This window comes from Cupressus sempervirens, chromosome 10 (assembly GCF_028749045.1).
Source record: "Cupressus sempervirens isolate cs-2001-9-10 chromosome 10, ASM2874904v1, whole genome shotgun sequence".
NCBI lineage: Eukaryota > Viridiplantae > Streptophyta > Pinopsida > Cupressales > Cupressaceae > Cupressus > Cupressus sempervirens.
In genome coordinates, this window is record NC_143127.1 from 74,002,799 (window position 1) to 74,022,142 (window position 19,344).

A 19,344-nucleotide genomic window follows, 5' to 3' on the forward strand; every position below is an offset into this window, starting at 1 on the left:
AAATTATTTTCCTAGGACTTGTCAAAACCTTAATATAGGTTAAGTAAGAACATTATGAAATGTATTTTAACATTATTTTACAGTCAATAAGACCTAACATTTGGGAAATAATATGGGGAAAGGTATATAATATATATCCACAAGGATGCGAGATGTCATGCACAAAGAAACATGTGCAAAAGGTGCAAGAAGGGTCTAAGAAAATCATCTTACTACTAAGAGGATGGAGACGAGTGAGTAGATGTGGATTTTTCCATACAAGACAATAGGGAAGCATTGTGAGGGGTATCAAAAGAAGAATGTGGAGTCTAGAAGATGTCCAAATATATGTGTATATTCAAACCATGTTTAGTAAAAAGATTATTTGGAGGAGTAATCAACTACTTGTTTTGATAATAAAGAACATTCAACATTGTTCTTGGGTGAGAGATTTGTGATAGGGTAGGTTAATAAATATTGAGGTTAGTGTTGAAAAAGTCTTGAAGTTGCAAGGGTTGAGTTCCCAAGGGCAAGGGGAAGAATACTATCTATGAGGATTAAAGGGCATAAGATCACGATTATTCAATATATCAACACTTGATGCATTATCTGAAGAATTTTCTTTTGTGTGACCTTGTTTAGGATGATGATAAATATTTCTTTAAAGTGTATGATATTATGGTGGTTGCCACTACTTGTAAATCTATTATTTGTTTAGTTAAGCTGATGCTAGATCAATCAAATGCAACTCTACTTGTCTAGTTCTCTTGACTAAGATTTCAAAATCCAATATGGCAATTGACCATGGACAAAATGAGAGCTTGAGAAGCTTAAGCCTATGCCAAGTCAATTAGATGCAACATCACTTGTTCTAGTTTCTTGACTGAGAATTCAAATTTCAATAGTGCAAACAAATTGACCATGGCCAAAGTGGGAGCTTTAGATGATTTATCCAAGTATCCATCCTTAGGTCCTCAGGATGCAGTAGAAGAGGTTGCAATAGGGTTTAGGGTTCAGGGTACTATGATTAAAGCAATAAGTGCTATTGTCAAGTTCAGAAGGCATAATCACTTGTACAAAATTAATATGGTTAGTGATTAATTGGAAGGCATAATCTCCATTTTCTCATTGGAATCTAGATACATGTTAACTATAGAACTTAGAAGGTATTAAGCTGGTATCTAAATTTTAGATTCATATAGGCATCAAATTTAATGAACTTTGACTACAAACCATCTTTGGGAAGAATCTCCAATAAATATATCTTAGAGAATTAGTACTGCAGTGTAATGTCCCAAGGTGATGTATTAGCTTATTTTGCTAAATTTTTAGAAATAGAATACAAATGATAACACATTTTTTTTGTTTTGATCATTGAGATCCCAATATGAGAAAGTTGAGAATATATAGTAGCTAGGATGTGAATAGTAAACAATTTATTTCACTTACCTAGTTTGAACAAGTTAAGAGTGCATGGTAGTTGGGGTGTAAACAAGAAGCAATTTATTTTTCTTATTGGTGTTAAGTTGCATAGTATATAGGCTAACCCAGAGAGTTAGAGACAATTGATGGTGCACTAAAAATGTTAAAGCTATGATAATGCAAGAAACAAACTGGAGTTGTCTCTCTCTCATTTTTTTGAAAAAGTTTGTGCACACATGCTTAGAAGAGAAATAATTCATTAATTAGTGTGTAGTTTATAGGTAATCAACATAGAAATATGGGTAGGAAAAAGCAATGAATGAGAGAAATAGGAATTTCAAATGATTATTGAAGATCATAATGATGGAGTAAACAAAATGCAATGGTCTTTTACAATTTATACACTTAGTGTATTTATATATCTTTATATACAAGTATAGACCAAAACTTGATGCTCTCACAGAACTCGGCTATGGAAAGTAGGGGTTTCCCCTACAGTAACAAAGAGAAAGCTATCTCTCTCTCTCACACACACACACAATTAGTTAGTTAGTTAGTTTCCAACATCACAATAGATATATCTAGTTTCTTTCATCAAACAGTGGATGTTTAATGTAGCCATTGACAATATATAGGTATGAATTAGTATAATAAAAGTGATGAATAAATATTGGAGAATATTATGATGCATAAAAAAATTGTAGTCACCTCTCATCAAAAAAATTTCCTTGTCTAAGTGTGCAGGCATGCACACTGCACACACATGATGACACAATTTTGTGAGAGATGACTGTAGTTTATTTTATGCATCATCGCGATCTTTAATGTTCAATCAAATTTTAATTGCATTCACAAATTTCTTAATGCTTATTTGTTGTTGATAACTACATTCTTATAACCAACCATTGTTTGGTAAACTGCTACATTTTTTAAAACATATTTAGGCAATAGGCATAGACTTTCTTGATAGAAGACTTTGCACATTACAACGTTCTCATGTATTGATGAAACTTTCTTTCCTTAGGCACATGTTGTAGGTTACATTGGTTATTAGTTTTATGTATTATACATATTTATGCATAATTTTTGGTAGTTTATATTGTATATTTCATAATAAGTTATCAATTATTGATAGTCTACACATCTTACAAACCACTCATTGTTTGAGCCATTTCTCTTGCTAAAGCATTCTAAGGAAATAATGATAGACTTTCTTGAGGCAAGACTTTGCATATTATAAAATTTTCTTTCAATCTTTTAAATATGAGCCTAAGGATTGATGACTTTTCTCTTCTTAGGTACATTAGACAGGTTTAATTGACTATTATATTTATATGCACTTTTCAGGTGGTTTTGTGATACATTTTTTAACATATAATCATTGATAGTCTAAACATGTATGTGTAGACTATCAAATTTGGAAGTACCATGCAAAACAGATCACATAAATTTTCTAAAAATGTGCATATAAAGATGTATGAGACAATCAATTATTGATCAAATAGAAGTAAGTTGTCAAGAAAATTGTTATTTTAAGGACAACATTTTTAGGTAAACTTCAGCAACATAATAGGCATCTGTAAAAGAAAAGTGAGGTTTTCAAGTCACGGATAAGAGAGATTCATGATATTGACTGCAATATCAAGAAGTATTGATGACATCATTCTTAGAGTGACAACTAACACTAAAATAGAAAAGTGTATTTGAACCCTAATTGAATTTGAACACAAAAAAATTCAACAAAAATTATAAGAAGCCTAGGGCTATAGTAGGGTTTGGTATCATCTCTTGAAATTTTTACTACTAATTGGCGAAGGGTTTTATATTGCTGAATATTATTTCTATATTGTATCAATCAAATATAGAACTTTAAATCAATCTAAAAGTAATATGCTCATCACTGTTTCTGATGTTCATTAATTTTTTGTATGTGATGATCCACTTTTTTATCCAAATGATGGCTTGATATAATGGCCAGTCTGAAGTTTTTTTATCATTGTTTCTAATATTTAATCTTATTTCTTTTGTGATGTTCTTGTTAAGATCATCCTCTCTGATTGAGGCTATATGCACATGCAATCTTTATTTCTTACCAATGGTGAATTACTTCCACCCTCGGTTGTTGTAAGGCTCTTTGAGTCCTCAATATGCTACTTGTTGGGCATTCATTTTGCACGAGGTCAATGGCAGGAATCCATAGTGTAATTCCTCTCTTGAAAAGCATATCTTTTTAAGGATCCACTCCAATGTTCAGTGTTTGTCTTGCGACATACCAAAATCTGCTCAGTAGAAGATAAATGTGAGTGTTCACAAGGAGGCCTTTACTGGTTCTAAAAACTATTTTATCTCAGAATTGAAGTAAATCTGCTCACTATCTCAAAATATCACACCAAAAGAACAATATTTTTTGTATTTTTTGTTTTTCAATGAATGCAACTATAACAATGCAGCTACTATGAAGTCCTATTCTAATAGGGGGTTAGCAAATCAAATAACAAAACTGACAGCAAATAACATGAAATCAAATAACTTGAAATTGAAATTCCTAAACGGGCATAAGCCACAGAACACCACACTGCGAGTTAAACCTTTGAAGAAATCGGTAGGAAACTAATGAAAACAGGAGCAACGCTTCCTAGAATCCACTGATGCAATTATCGATGAGAATCTTTAAGAAATTGAATGATGTTTCACTCTTCATCAAATCGCAAGGCCACAAAAAGTGCACTCATGTGAGACAAAAAGCTATGTAGATATAATCGGGTGATCTCTTCTTAAGCTCGTTATGTCGGCAAAATTCATATATCTGTAGCAAACACCAAAACTAAAAGATCGCACATCTAGAAACAACGCAATAAACCTTTGGCTCAATCACAATCTCATGAATAAAATCCACAAAACAATGACACATTCAAGCAAGAATAACTACACTCCGAATGCTAGCACCAAAAGCATAACTTTATTGCATAATAATGGTGGCCCTTCTTACATTTTACAATGGGGTATTTATAAGAAATCATCTCCTCAATTTGTGTTGAGAGTAAGAGATATCCTCATGCAATAAAATGCTTTTAAAACATTAAAACAAACTAAATATATACAAACTAACAATCTAACTGATGCTTTGAGGGACTCCATCCATATTTTATTCATTAATTAGATGCATGAGCCATTTACATGTCAAAAATAAAGAATAAGTGAGAGAGAAAGTAGGAGGAAGCCATCAATTGAAGTGGAAGTGCTTGGAGGCTTCAAAAATGGAAATTGGCCCTTCACTAGGCATGTGTTAGAGTTAACTTGCCATCAGAATGTGCTCCCAATGCATGAAAAGTGCTATTTTTTGAACTCATAGTCAACTATCAGCACAACTTTGAATTTTGGAGCTATGGAGCTCAAAAATGTGGAGTTGTAGACCTGCGTACCTATAGACCTGCGAACCTCGGAAGCTCAATTCGCCAAAAAATAAAAGTTCTCAAATTTGAAAATGGTTTCTGGGTTTTGCTCAAATGGGGTTTTAGATCATTTTTTGTATACATTCTTTGCCATTTTTTGATGATTTACACCCTCTTTATAGCCAATCACTTTCATAAACTTGCACTCCTTCTACTTCTTCAATCTAAAATTCCAAGGCACTTGCGTTGAATTTCGTCATTAATAGCTGCATAAGATGAGGAACTTGTTCCACTTCATGTGTCCAACCTCTGTATCTTCGACCTTTGTCTTCTCTCCAATTGCCCTATCCTTCCTGGCAAGAAACCAAGTGATCTAGGTGATCAAATGTTCAAAACTTTTTCATATTTTTTTGCAAATTTTTCTAGGCATTTTTAAATGGCTTTTTCAGAGGTCTTCTGCTCAAAATTTCAATTTGAAACTTTCATCGATCCCTAAAACTAGGCAACTAAAGGCTCACTATTTTAGGGACTAAAATTAGATCTTCAATTCTTCTCTCCAACAGTGTAAGTGGTTCTGAATTTTGAGCTACGAGTCAAAAGTTATGACCCCAACAAGTTAAGGATACCTTTTCTACCTACAAAAATAAGCAAACATTAGTTCGGAGAGATAAAAATGCTTAGTTAAGGAAAACCCTAATGACACTAGAACAAAAAGTCCAAAAATTAGCTACTTGGTGTGTGGGAGGTGAATGGGAGGCGCGATGCAATATGGTGTGCTTGTTGCACTTGATGGCTCGCACACTGCTTGTGGTGCGCTCACAACACTTGTGGCACGCGCGTGGCACTCGGGTGGTGCGCATGGCGCTCAGGCATGCATGCACTTTGGGTGTGCATGCTGCTTTGACACGTGTGGCCCTTGGCAACACGTGTGCGGCCTTTGGGGGCATGTGCAAGCACTCGGGCGTGCACTTCCCTTGGCGGTGCATTTGATTTTTTTTTATGTTTTGATTTTTTTATTTAAATTTTAAATTTCATTTTTAATTTTAATTTTATTTTTTACTCTAAAATTCCTAACTAAGATTTCTTCTCCCGACTCCTGAACTATGAGTTCGGGAGTCGAAAAAAAGTAGGGGGTCCCCATTCCTAGTGAGAAATGGGGTGTGCCTTGTGGACACCACAACACTACTAAAATAAGGTTTGATAACTAAGTCCAAATATTCATGTTACTTTGGGTTTCAATTTAAATGTTTCAAAAATTTCCAAGAATTAATGAAAGTTTCTAAAGCCAATTCGTTTATGGTCATTTAAACTCATTCTATTTTATGTTAATATTAGGATTAAATTGAATTTATAGAAGCAGAAAGTACCATCTAACTTTGTGTTTCTTTGTTTGTTTTGAAGTGTAACTTACATTTCTTGGAAGTGTTCCACAACATAGATCTCCTTCAACAAAATTATCTAGGCTAGGAAATTGGTAACTTATTTTCTTTCTATGGAAGATCATAATTGAAAAAATTTAAGACATTTATAAATACTATAATGAAGCTATTAATGATATGATTGCTCATTGGATAAGTGGATTATTGAAACAAAAAGACCAAAATATTGTGTGTTTTCATTTGGGTGGCTTTGAAGATTAAACGTTATTTTAAAAATAATAACGTTATTTCTTGACAAGAGTATATATATAACCATTAAAAATATCTGGAACTATATCTCGGATTGGAACTAAAATTAACATTCACATCTTCTTCTATTTCAAAATTTCAAACTATAATATATGATTTTGATATCCTTCACAATCAATGAATACCATAAACTTGTCTTCAACTCAATCTAGACTATTACTATACTTTCATTCTACTTCTTTTTACATCAACTTATCGTGGAAATTATTATCAAATATTGATGGTATTCTTTTTATATAAATTGGATAAGTGGCACTAGTGGAAGTTAAATAATCAAGAACTCTTTTCTTTTCAAAATAGAGTTCAAGCTTCATTGCATCAAAGTCTACTTAAATAATAGGAGCTAAGAAACTAAAGATAGTACCTATGCCTTTCAAAGTCAGGTTGCACTATAAAGTTTGACATATAATACCAAATTGAGCATATTGATATTTTTACTAGTCACTATAATTCTTTGTATCAAAATTTGTCACAAAGCTAGTAAGCATTCTATTTCTTTTAGAAAGTGAAATTCTCTTACCATATGCAACAAGACATCACCTTTGAATTGATTTCTCTAATGAATGGTCTTTAGAACCTTCTTGGTAAATTCAACCAAATCTAAGTTAAGTTTTTTGGATATTCTACTAGCTTTACTATTTTTGAAGAACAAATATTAGTTTTGTTCAAGATTAAGTGAGCTTTATTTGTCTCCAAGTTTGTAAAATTATCATCCATGCGAAGTATGTGAAAAATACTTTGTTCGTGCTGGATGCTTCCCTATAATGTTTGGATTTTGAGGTTCTCCAAGCCATATCAAAGTGGTTGTTTGATGTTACAAGTGATTTTAGATCTCTTATATTACTTAAAGCTCTGACTGTTCTATACACTCCTTTGGTTCTAACTATTCTAACATAGTGACCTTCAAAATGACTTAAAAACCATGGGCTTACAAAGCAACTACACTCTATTTGTATCCTAATCACTCAATATCATCAATAGAGTCATGATCAATCTCATCTATGAAGCGTATTAAAAGCTAAGGATTTGGAGTGATTCTATCATTTCATTTTTTTTCGCATCTTGTTCAAACCATATAATGAAATCTCATCTATGAAGCATATTAAAAGCTAAGGATTTGGAGTGACTCATATACAATTCATTTTTTGTCATTCATTATATGGTTTGAAAAAGTGTGGAAAAAAATCAGATTTTTACTATGAATTTTTTGTTCACCAATCTATGTTAAACTAATCAGCAATGATTTGGTCCTCTAAGTTATGGAAGTTCAACTAAGTATTTGTTTCTTTTCATTTTTTATATTTCTTTATCTCTTTATCAATCTATCTCTCTATCTATACCTCTTTCTATCTATCTCACTTTAGTATTCATTTCTATATGTGTCTTCCTCTTACTACTCCATCTACAGGTTGCAAACAAATCATCCTTCTTCCACCAATGAGTCATTCCATTCAAGAAAGACTATGCCTAATGATATCAACACACAAAAAAATAGGGAGTCAATTGCTAGACTATGGTCTAACTTAAAAAGAAAAGGTGATGGAAAATGTTATTGTCCTTGCAAAATTTGTAAGGGCTTAAAGACTCAAAGATATCTAATCACAATAGCTGAGCAACATTGTAGGCAACATGGTCACATTGAAGGGGGAAACGAATATCATCCATTGGTATGTATTTTAATAGTTTATAAATTACATAAGACATGATTTGCTGATGACATCATGGTCATGGTTAATATAAGGTCATCCCTTTCATAGATGTCAACATCCCTAAGTTTCATGTTATGGACCATGACAATTCAGAGAATGCGAATTTCCAAATGAGGGAACATGGAGGTGTGAATATTGAAGTAGAAGGTAATGATACCATGGAAGAAGACCATGATGATGAAGATCACGATGATCAAAATGATCACAATGATCAAGATGATCAAGATGATGATGACGTTGACATAGAGCTTGATGTACCTATACTTGAGAAGGCACACGAGTCCCTATATGAAGGCTCCAAAATAACTCTTCTTGCCGGTGTATTGTTGTTGCTGAACTTGAAGGTTATGAATGGTTTATCCAATGTAGCCATGACATGTATGTTAAGGTATGCCATCTTCTTTCAATATTTTACTTGTAGTTCCCTTACAATTAACATTGGGTTCATGTAGCAATTAATATTCTTTAAATTAAAAAATTATATTTTTGGTCATAGGTTGATAGGTGAGTGTTTGTTACCACCATCAAACATTCTACCTCAGTCATACCAAGAATTACCATCAAACAATACATGCATGTCTGAATGATCATATTATATATCATAAATAACATGAATTTACAATACAATGCCCTATTTTTCATATTAGTAGATATCAATCAAATCGATTAACAAAAAAGGTGTCTCACAAAGTTCTTTGACATATTCCCATTATTCCATGTCTACAATGAACATTCAAGTGCAATAGCTTGGCACAATTTATGGATTACCATGCACACAATAGAAGTCAAGATGACATTATGTGAATGCCTATAGATGGTTCGACATTTAAGGAAATAGAGGAAAAATGGCCACACTTTAAAGAAGAACCTTGTAATCTCAAGCTTTCATTGGTAGCAGATGTTGTCAATCCTTTTAGAGAGATGAGATCTACTTAATCGGTGTGGCATGTTCTTGTTATCAACAATAACATACCTCCTTGGTTATCCATAAAGAGAGAGCACATAATGTTGACACTGATTGTTCCAAGTATTTTTTGATTTAGTGGTCATCTAAATTAATTTATTATTACTAATCCAATAAAATGGTTATAATAATTATGTAATGTTTTTGTTCATTCAACTAGGTAAGTATCAAGTTAAAGATATCAATGTATATATTGAACCCCTTATCGACGAGTTGATTGTGTTATGGAATGGGGTTACTATGTATGACATCTATAGACCAATAGGACAAAGACAATTTCAATTTCATGCAATGCTTGTATAGACAATACACGATGCCCTTGGGCTAACACATTTTTGTGGTATGTTCTCTTCTTAACACCTCTTTTTTGGTATGCCAAAGTTAACACATTTAATCCAATTTTACATGATCTTGTAGGTCTTCAAACAAAGGGAAAATTTGCATGTCCAATTTGTGGTCCAAAGATGAAATTTTGTCATTCAAAAAATTTTTAAAAGCAGGTGTTTGATGAGAATAGACACTTTCTGCACAGAAATCATAAGTATCGAATTATCGAAAAACATCTTTTCAATGGGAAAGAAGAGACTACGTCAAAGCCACAAAGAATGAAATCTCACCTATGGAAGTTGGTATACAATAAAATAAATCATTAAGGTAATGTCATTCCATCTAATGGTTTTTGTTTCAAAATTATATTTCAATACTGTGTTTTGTTTACTGATGATGTGATTGATGCTTGTGAAGCTCATCAAGACATCAATGACCAACTTCCAAAAGGACTAAAAAATTATCTTATGCAATTTATTAGGTTGCCATAATACAAGAAACTCTTGATTGTGCATTTTTTTGATCCTATGCATATTGCAAAGAATGTAACAGAGACATTATGGAAAATCTTGGATGGAAGGTGTGACAAGGACCAAATTGTCAAAACTTGTAGTGACATCGAAGAATCCAACCATGCAAAGAAAAATGGCATTCGATCAAATAAAAATGGAGACCAGATTGATACAAGTTCCCTTAGTTGGTTATTGTCAGAGCAGCAAAGCAATGCTATAATAGAAGTCATAAAAAAAATGTCTTCCCACAGGATTTGCTATGAACATAAACAATCTCATATCAAAGAAAAGTGAATTTGAGCCAAGGTTGAAAACACACGATTGACATAAATTTATTAAGATAATTCATTTTATTTTGTATTCACTATATATTTATATACTACATTTAGTTTTAATTGCATTCTTTTATAAAATATTGACAAGATCATTTTACAAATATTGTAGTACATTCTACCTCTATCTCTCCCACACCACTTTGCCAACAATGTCAAACAGGTTATATATGATCTTGGAAAATACATGAGGCGGTTGTCATCTAAAGAAATCAATAAAGAAGATATAAAATATTGGAAGAGAAAAATTCCTCTTCTAATGTGTGAAATGCAAAAGTGTCTACCTCCAAATTTTTTCAATGCACAAGAACACTACCTCATACATCAAGTTGAGGAGATTGAATTGTGTGGACTTGTACCAACCAGGTCAATGTGGATGGTTGAGAGGCACTTGAAATTTTTGAAAGGCTTGGTTCAACAGAGAGCACATCCTGAGGGTTCTATGGTGGAGGGATATATGGTATACCAGACCATGGTGTATATTAGTGAATATATTCCTAAGTTTGCAGCAAAGATCCATGTAGATTGTATTTGGGATCCCAACTCAATTAAAAAATTCAAAGGGGAGTACTTGATTGGCAAAGGTAGATCGAGGAAAGTGAGAGGTAAATATAAGATATTATTGTAGTTAATTAATTCTTATAAATCTTCAATATAAGTTATTTATAATTGGTGTATTTTTTTGAGGCAGGTGGTTGAGAGTGGGATGCAATACATTTGTATATTGCAAACAATCTTGATTCAATGACGGAATGGATTGAACGATGTCAACAAAATGGTTGCTCATTAACATGAGAAGGTGTTGCTTCAATGGTTACAAGAGCTCATCGTAATGGAGATTCCAATTTTATGCCAATGGTAGTTGATCTAGTAAAGGGTTTAAGAGGTGGAGAGGTACATAGAAATTATTAATGATCATAACTCGACATATGTTTCGTATCAACTCACGATGAAAATAATTTACAAACACTTCAAAAATTGCATGTCAAGCACCACAAAGCTATGTACTGTCATGGCCACAAATTTTGCATAAAAAAGTAGGATGACACAAAGAAAACTTGTGATTCTGGGATAATTGCAATTTTTGAGGTCACCAATATATCATCTAAAAATGACATACATCCTTAACAATCTCAAAATCAATACTATGGCATCTTGGATGATATAATTGAGTGTGAATTTAACACCTTCAAAGTAGTTGTATTTGTAGACACCTAAAAATCCTTTAGAAAATAAAGTATTTTTATTTTCTGAAAAATTCCTGATGACATCATCATTTATTAATTAATTAATTATTTAATTAATTAATTAATTAATTTTTATGCCATTAAATCCTTTTATCTTAATTAAAAATATTTAATTAAGGAATCCCTCCCAAAAATGTTTAAATCTTATTTAAACATTATTTCCTTATTTATTAATTATTTAATTAATAAATTGACCAAAAATCCTAAAATAAATAAAAAATTTATTTTTTTCCCAAAAGTTGGCCAATTTCCTTATGACCAATAACCTCTTCCAAAATCTTCTAATCCTTCTTTAATTTCGATTAAAGGCTAATCTCATCATTTCCTACCCCTAATCCCAACTCAAAATATTTAATTAAGATTAAATATTAATCCTCATGTTTATTAAAAAAGTTTTAATAAATATCTCCTCAACCCAAACCCTTGAAATAAATAAAACTTTATTTATTTCCTAAAAATCTAATTTATCCTCATCCTAAGAAGTTCTAGACTCTTCTAGAAAGTCTCCATCCTCATCCTAGGAAATTCTAGACTATTCTAGAAAGTCTTTATCCTCATCCAAAGTCTAGACTCTTCTAGAAGATGTCTTTAAACCTAATCCTAATCCCCTCCTAAACTTGTCACATTCCCTAAACATGGGTTAAAACTTACTAACCCAAGCCAAAGTTAACAAATATCTCTTCCTTCACCCACCCTCATTAAATGCCATCCACTTGCCTATCCTTAAGCTAATCCTAAACCATCCTAATCCATCCTCTAATCATTTGCACAAGCCTAAACAAGCTTAGAACCTTCTTAATCAAGTCCAAGTCGAATTTGCTCTCATCACCCTCAAAATATCTCAACCATAAAACTTTATGAAGTCCACTAGGTCATAAATGACTCTTACAAGTCCTTTTATTGCTCTTACAAGTCATTATGAGGGTCTTTATGAAGATTTTATCCCTTGAGCCTCCTTTGTTGACTCATCCTTGCCCTTTCCTCCATCCTCTCACCATGTGACATGTGTCACTCCTTGATTGGCTATAAGGAAGCACAATCCATGTGCTCTCCTCTCATGCAATCTGAGCCTTCCATAAGCTTTTTCCCATCCTTGCATCTTAGCCCTCAATCCCTCAAGCCTCTTGCCTATAAATTGGATCCTTCCCCTTTGCAAAATAACACAATCCATGAAATAAAGTTATAATGCTATTTTGAGAGCCAAATCCCTACTAAAGCCATCTATCCACACCAAAAATCTACAATCATCCATTGAAGCCCTTTTTGAAGCATAAAGCTTGAGCATACATCCTATCTATTTAGACAAAGCCACTCAACAAGAGAGCTTCTCATTGAGAGAGTCCATTAATGGCTCATATTCTCAATTGAGAGTTCATCTTAGTCTATCTTGAAGTTTATGAATTTTGTTTAGTTTGTAGAAGCTTTATTTAAATTTGGTTTCTATTAGCATACTAACATTTTCTCATATACATTTTGGCACGCCCGGTGGGACCCCGCATGGGTCATCTTCATTAGTTTTTTAGTCAAGTTTTGTATGTCATTTGCTTATTTTGGCTAATTTTGCTTGTTTTTTTGATTGGTAGGATTGTATAAATTGGTTTTGTAGGTCCACATGAGCATGAAGAAGACAAAGCAACTCATAGTATATCTCATAGTGTTTGCAAATTTTTCAAGCTTATAGGTGGACAAAGAACTTGGAATTCTTCTTCCTCTTCTTGTCTATATTCTTCTTATTCTATCTACTTCTTCTTCTTCTTCTTGTGGGAGATCTTGGCCATTTTTTTTAAGGAAGCAAAATCATACACACTTCTTTTTAGTGCTTAAAATGAACCCCCAAATCATACTTAAATCCATTGAAAAATTAAAAATTTGCAAAAAAGAAAAAATCTTTTAACAAGTGAAACTAAACCAATCTAATCATTTGCATCCTTGCAACATCAAGGTTTTAGATGCATTCATGCAAAATTAGGAACACTTCATTTTTGGGAATTTAAAAAGAACTTCAAGTTTCCATTTCAAAAGGTTCAAAATCAACACTAAGTGCACACTAAAAGCTAAATCAAACTCAAAGCATCAATCAAGGATAAAATGAACCTCATTTGCAAATATTTTAAAGGCTTTTTAAAAATCTCATGAAAACTAAGAGTCCTAAATGGTTACCAAAAATTGTCCTAAAAGCTTTGTTATTTGTTCCAAACAAATGTCTTGTTGCAAAATCTTGAATGTTTCTTAGGTTTTTCATGCATCAAAACAATCTAGGAATATCTTTTTTGGGCTTAAAATATGCAAACTAGAACACAAAATCTTGAATGAAAACCAAAGTCCAAAGAGTCATTTTCACTTTTGAGTCCAAAAACAATCTTGAATGATATAAGGTTAAAACAAAGCACTTCAAAGTTCTTAAAACAACACACAAAATCTCAATCTTGAATGCTCAAAGGAAAAAACTTGAATGTTTAATCACTTGTCTTTGAATGCATGTTGCTAAACACACTCTTGAATGCCATGGATTAAAATCAAATTTTCGTTTAATGCACATTAATCTCGCTCACACTTCATTTGGGTATAAAAATTGGACAAATCTTGACGTGGAGGGCCTCCAGGCGCGCGCTTGGCAATCGAGTTTCACACATCTTTGTTTTGGGCTTAAAATAAACTCACACTCAATCTTGAATGCTTAAAAATCAATGAACATCGCATGGTTTTGATGCATTTTCAATGGCACTCGCATGTCTTATGTTGACGATCTCTCGACTTTCATTATGCTAATGACGCTGTCAAATTGGAATAAACATTGTCTCTTAAACATGAGTGCTTGCAAAGTCTAGATCAGAAAACTTAAGCGTCAGTTGGTAAAAGAACAAGCGTGTTTTTTAGCCCAAGATCATCCAAGTCTTCTCTCCCCTTGTCGTCTTTCGAGGCCATCTTGGGTGCATAAGATTAGGATCCAAAATATTGTCTTATCTTTTTAGGAGGCCTTCTTGGGGATTTCATCACCCCTTGGGATGACCTCAACTCCAGCGTTTCGGCGGAGTATAAAGATCGGGAGGTGAATCCAAAGACACCTCTCTTGGGATCAAAATTTTTTCACTCGGGCTAAGCCTCAAGGAACTTTATACCCTTGAGAAGTGAAAGAGGAGAAGTGGGTTACCGCTCCTCTCGGCTGTGTGACATCTTTTTGGTTTCATCTACGGATTTGGGCCTCACGTACCTTGCGTATATCGAGGACTCCCTAGCTATAACAAATTTCATCCTTGTAGAAAGCTTCCTAAGATGTTGGTGTGTTTGACGTGCTTGCTCAAAACTTTTGTCTGCTTATTTGTTCATAGCTTTTGAATGAATGTTTGCCAACTTTGGTCAAAATCCCAAAAAAGAAAAAATCTCCCAGCTCAAGGCATACTTAGCGTAGTCACTGCCTCATTAGAAAATCATCCAAGCTCCCCTACTGCAACCGAATCTATCTAGTTCCTTGCTTTAGAATAATCCCAAATCCAAAGTCTCTCCAAATCATCCCCCCCAGCTAGCTTGCAACCCAATCCAAAATCATCCAAGCCTTTAAAGAGTTTTTGTTACTCTGCCAGAGTTTGCTATCCAATCAATCCTACCAATCAACCAATCTCACCAAGGTTATCCCTTTGACAGAGCATTGTCTAGGGTAATCCAGCTTTGTCACTTGTATCCCTCATCACCTTGAGCTAAAGGTTGGGATCCACAAGTGGTCAATCTTGTGTCATGCCATAGGATCACTAGTCTATCCTTAAGTTGACACAATCACCAGGAATCCTGCACATAGGAAAGCAAAACTCTCACTGTTTGATAGCATACCCTTGAAGTCTTCCACCCACGAGAAAGTCAAAAATCTCCAGCCAATCCTCCTTAGGTCTATCATATAGCTTTGACTCTCCCTAGGAAATCTTTCATCAGCCAATCCAAAATCTGTGCTTAAATCCAAATCCAACCATGAGCTTCCGTGTTCATCCATACACAAGACCCCATCCCCATCAAACTCATCATCAAAGCATGAAGTACCAATCCTATCATGATGTGTTTGGTCGCATTGTCCTTTCTCCCGCCACCTCCTATTCCAATGATGATGAAAATCTTGTTGACTATGACGGGTATATTGAAAGCCTTAGAAACATTCCCCCAAGCATCCCCCAAAATCCAAGAGTTATTCCAAACTATCTAGTCATGCCATCTGATATTCCAGCTTCCCCTCCATCACCCCATCAACCAAGCTTCCAATCTTCCACCCCCATCACACTAGCTATTCCTGTCAATCCACCTCCACCTTCGACACACGAATCTCCAAGGAATCTCCTAGAGGAAATACAAGAAAAATTGCCTCCAATAGTCGATAAGCCATGTCATCTAATCCAACCATGTGAAGTAGTCAGTGATGAAGCTTCCTCGTCTATAATATCACCTCCATCTCCCATAGCTATCATCCCCATACCATCCATCAAATTGCTTAAAATCCTTCCACTTCCTGCAAGCATCAAAATCCCACCACCTATCAAATCCCTCCAAATCCTATCCACATCGCCTCCAAGCATTTCCCAAATCTCTCGTAATGACCCTTATGCATCCATCTTCTACTCACCCATCTCCACTACTGAATCTCCCATCTATCCATCTGCTGCCTTTGAAGAATCCATCCCTTCACCTCCTATCGCACCATCCACTCCAAACCAATCCTATCAAGATCTTGTCCAAAAGCATGTTGACATCCCCCAAAGCATAAATGAAGATATCATCATACCATGTCTTCCATCCATACTACAGTCACCATCTCCTCCATCTCCAAAACCTCAAGCCATATCTCCTCCACTACAAGATATCTTGTCATCCCACCAGCTACATCAAGATCCTATCCTTCCATCTGCCCCGCTCCATGCTTCCATCTTACCACCTATCCAAGCTATTCCACCATCTATAATCTACCCTCTTGGTTCACTTACATTCATCCATGGTGGCCCTCTCTCAGCAGAAGAATTAAGAACAGTATCTCCCCATTGCAATACACCTAATAAATCACTTCTACCATTTTCTGCAAGCAAAAAGTTTCCTCGGCTTATTCAAATGCTCAATCGATGGCATTATCAAGGTCAAGGTTTAGGACCACAAGAGAAAGGAATCAAAGAGCCTATTATTGCACAAAAAAATCTAGGATTTCATGGTCTTGGATATGTATCCAAAGGCTCACCATCTAAAGGTGTTGGTACACCACACCACCAAACCAAGCCTATCTCCAAGCCCACCATGCCAGCCTCCCATCACTCCTTCAAGAAATCTTATGTCATCCCCCATCCACCATCTTTGCAACCCAAAACAACCTACCATATCCCCCCTTCATCCGCTAAATCCATTTTGGGTCCCTATGTCCCAAAATCTACCATCCTCCATCCTCCTATTAGCCATCATAAAAATTCTATTCCATCCATTCCTATGCAAGATCAACAAAGGCACATATCAGGGCACATCATCCATCATCATCCCCCTACATGCTCTTTCATATCCTCTCCATCTCACAAAGCTTCTCCTAACCATCTTCCCAAAGCTTACCACAACAATGTAAATGCCAACTTCAAAATGCATAAAGCTAAAAATCCACATCCTAGGCAATCATATGTCTATTCGAAAAGACATACTCCAAAAAGGCAAAATCCAATCAAAGAATGCAAAACAATGCAAAAGCCTATGAAAAGAAAATTCAAAACCATGTGGATCCCCAAGAAAAAAGTTGAAACCCAATGCATAATGGCATCCACCATTGCTAATCCCCCATCTAGTGACTCATGTCCCCCATCTCCTAACTCCATCTTGGGTGCCTATATCCCTAAGCACGCTTCCACAAATCCTCCATCACGCCCGCATCTACCATCTATCCCCCGTATGCTCTTTTCACACCCGTCCCAACATGTGCCAATGTTGCTCTTGCAAGCATCCCCATCTCATGCTCCTTTCCAGCATTTTCATCCCTCCATCTCCTACCATCAATCCCATCTAATCCGATCTATTGCATAAATCACACATCCGGTGTACCAACAGCTAGCAACAAAATTGAACATTCCAACAGCTAGTGAAAAATCCCAAAAAAGCCAAAATAGCTAAAGAAAGCCAAAATCATTCCAGCTAAGTCCAAAGTCAAAAAGTCAAAAAAGAAAAGAAAAATAAAGCGTCCACTGGTGAAAACTTGGCAATTCAAGCGCCTTGGACAAGTACCATGATGAAAACTTGGCAAACAAGCGTCATGCGTAATCCCGCCATCCCCAGCTTAGCCTATCACCCTCATGCTTTTGGTCATCTCTTGACATCCAACTCCATCTTCCAATCTATCCACCTATCTTTCATCCTCCAGCTTTTATCTATCACTATCCACTTATCTTCTGCAACCTCACCCCATCATCCTAGTTATCATCCATCTCCCTAGCGCCTTCATCTTTTCCATCCTAGCTTCAATCCTATCACATCCATCATAAGACCTCCTTCTGCATGTTATCTTCTAATTGGGGGCACTATATTCCTTGGAGATCTTGTCTTGTCCATCCTCCCTTGTCATTGATATCTAGCTCTAGGCTATCCTCATGCAAACCCAATGTCATCTCTTTATATCCATAATAATCCTAGCTATCTACCATCCTATCCATCCATCTCATCCTGCTCCTCTAGCTATCCTTGGTCACAAAATCTCTCATCATCATTGGATGCATCCTGCCAAATCCATATCTTTCGCTATCACCCCACCCTTAGCTTTCGCATCTTGCACAACCTCGAACCATCCCGCTATCCTCTCATCCTAAGCTTTTTATCCATCTGTATCATACCTATCATTGGTCTGTTAGCTTGTACCATATCTTGATTAGCCCGCTTGTAAATATCTTGGTCTGTCAGCTTGTACATCCTCTTTAGCTTAGTACCATTGTATCTATCCAGCGTTCATGTCAGTTCGTCCTTGATCAACATCTTGCACACATCACACACTTTGGTTAGATATTTCAATGCATCCTTTAGCTAGATTTCCTATCACCAAAGTGTTATCTTTCTTAGTTCAGCTTGCCAGATGCATCACTCATCCAAATCCACCAGCTTAGGTGCTCTCCGATAGGTCCTTGCAGGATTTAGCTTTCCTCATGTCTGATCTTGGTCCGTTAGTACCTCGTCCTACCCATCTCATTGGCAAACGGTTCTCTTTTGGATTTTCACTTTCTTTTGATTTGGGATCTTCCCTTTTGGGTTTTGAAGTATCTTTTCCAAGCAATCTCCTTGTTCCCTCCTCAAGGTTGCCACGATCTTCCATATCATGGTATGCTGCGAATGGGGCAATTAGAGTGTAAGGTCTTGATCAAGTCTTTCGTTTGTTTTTCTTTTCTGCTTGTGGGTTCTCCAGTGTCGTTTCCATGCTGCTTCCTCTAGGATTCATGTGTGATGCTGGGGCAATCCTTGTGTGTTTGTTCTGAGTTAGTTTTTCAGTCCTTTGGATGGTTGGTGAAAAGGCCTTGATGTTCTTGGTAACCTTGGCAATTAACCAATAGTCCTATAGCAAATCTAGTGCTCAACTACATGGTGGTACTTCTCTTTGAAGTATCCCCCCGCTCAAAAAGCTTCAATGGTTTTCCTTCATCTCCATTATCCCCCATCCATATCCAGCATCCGTCTCTCCTACCCCAGCTGATGCATCAGTATCTCTTTGAATCACTCATCACTCTTAGCTTTAGGGATCCAAAATCCTAGTCTTAGGGATCCACCAATCCAAATCAATCCACCAAGCC

At 35.3% G+C, this 19,344-nt stretch overlaps 1 pseudogene; it reads left to right on the forward strand.

Annotated features, from left to right (window-relative positions):
- The first annotated feature begins 900 nt into the window (after positions 1-900).
- The window catches only part of LOC149532651 (PI-PLC X domain-containing protein At5g67130-like), a 53,320-nt pseudogene continuing 34,876 nt past the window's right edge, over positions 901-19,344 (forward strand).